This window comes from Mustelus asterias, chromosome 29, assembly GCF_964213995.1.
Source record: "Mustelus asterias chromosome 29, sMusAst1.hap1.1, whole genome shotgun sequence".
Classification (NCBI taxonomy): domain Eukaryota; kingdom Metazoa; phylum Chordata; class Chondrichthyes; order Carcharhiniformes; family Triakidae; genus Mustelus; species Mustelus asterias.
This window is the reverse complement of record NC_135829.1, coordinates 23,801,097-23,802,586: the sequence shown is the minus strand read 5'-3', so window position 1 is coordinate 23,802,586 and position 1,490 is coordinate 23,801,097. Positions and strand designations below refer to the sequence as shown.

General features: G+C 47.0%; 1 pseudogene; it reads left to right on the top strand.

Moving 5' to 3' along the window:
* Nucleotides 1–523: 523 nt before the first annotated feature.
* Nucleotides 524–732, top strand: LOC144480612 (U2 spliceosomal RNA; annotated as a pseudogene).
* Nucleotides 733–1,490: the final 758 nt, after the last annotated feature.

The following is a 1,490-nucleotide window of genomic DNA, read 5'->3' as shown; positions in this document are numbered from 1 at the left end:
TCATGAAGAATTTAGACAAAGGAGAGTCAGTGAATGTGATTTATTTGGATTTCCAGAAAGCCTTTGACCAGGTGCCTTACAGGAGGCTGCTAAATAAACGAAGAGCCAATGGTGTTAGAGGCAAAGTATTGGCATGGTAGAAGATTGGCTGACAGACAGAAGGCAGAGCGTGGGGATAAGGGGGTCCTTTTCAGGATGGCAGCCGGTGACTAGTGGTGTGCCTCAGGGGTCAGTGCTGGGACCACAACTTTTCACTTTACATATTAATAATCTGGAAGATGGAACTGAGGGCATGGTCGCTAAATTTGTGGATGATACAAAGATATGTAGAGGGACAGGTAGTGTTAAGGAAGTGGAGAGGCCTCAGAATGACTTGGACAGGCTAGGAGAGTGGGCAAAGAAGTGGCAGATGGAATACAATGTGGGAAAGTGTGAGGTTATGCACTTTGGTAGGAAGAATAGAGGCGTAGACTATTTCATAAATGGGGAAAGGCTTCGGACATCTGAAGCACAAAGGCTTCTCATCGCTTCTCGGCCTTTTGGCTAAGATCAAGTGTAGTATGGATCGCCTGCACTTGGTTGAGGTCATTAGGTTACACTGAGGCTTCATGTGTTTCATATGAAGCAATTTTTAAAAGCGGCATCTCGGCCTTTTGGCTAAGATGCAAATGAGCTCAAGTCTTGGAGGAGGATCCTCCCCCTTCTCCAATCAGCTTGACTCATGTAAATCAGGCCCAGGACAGGGTGGTTTTGGTCTCCCGCCCTGTCTTGTCAGCCTGGATCGGAAATGTCTCAACTTGTTGAGACTCTGAATTGGATTTGATTTGATTGAATTGGAAAAGTATTAAAAAAAAAAAAATCTGAAGCACAAAGGAATTTGGGAGTCTTGGTTCAGGACGCTCTTAAGGTTAATGTGCAGGTTCAGTTGGCAGTTAGAAAGGCAAATTCAACGTTAGCATTCATTCTAGAGGGCGAGAATACAAGAGCAGGGATGTACTGCTGAAGCTGTATATGGCTCTGGTCAGACCCCATCTGGAATATTGTGAGCAATTTTGGGCCCCATACCTAAGGAAGGATGTGCTGGTCTTGGTGAGGGGGGCGCGGGGAGGGGGGCGGTGGAAGAGGTCCAGAGGAGGTTGAGAAGAATGATCCCAGGAATGAAGGGTTTGTCATATGAGGAGCAGTTGAGGAGTCTGGGTCTCTACTCAATGGAGTTTGGACCCGAGGCTGGAATCGAACCTGGGTCCTGGCGCTGTGAGGCAGCAGTGCTAACCACTGTGCCACTGTGCTGCCTTTGAGGCCCTGAATGAGTTTGTGAAGGATGTGCACAATGGTCTTTCGGATAATCTTTTGAATTATCTTGGATTTTGGAAGGTTTCCTGAGAGTTTAGAGCAGTCCCCATGTTATATAACGGGTACAGGAGGGTGACAGCCATCAGCAAGTCTACTTTCAGCCCACTCAGAGAGGGAGGACACAGCTTATAATTATC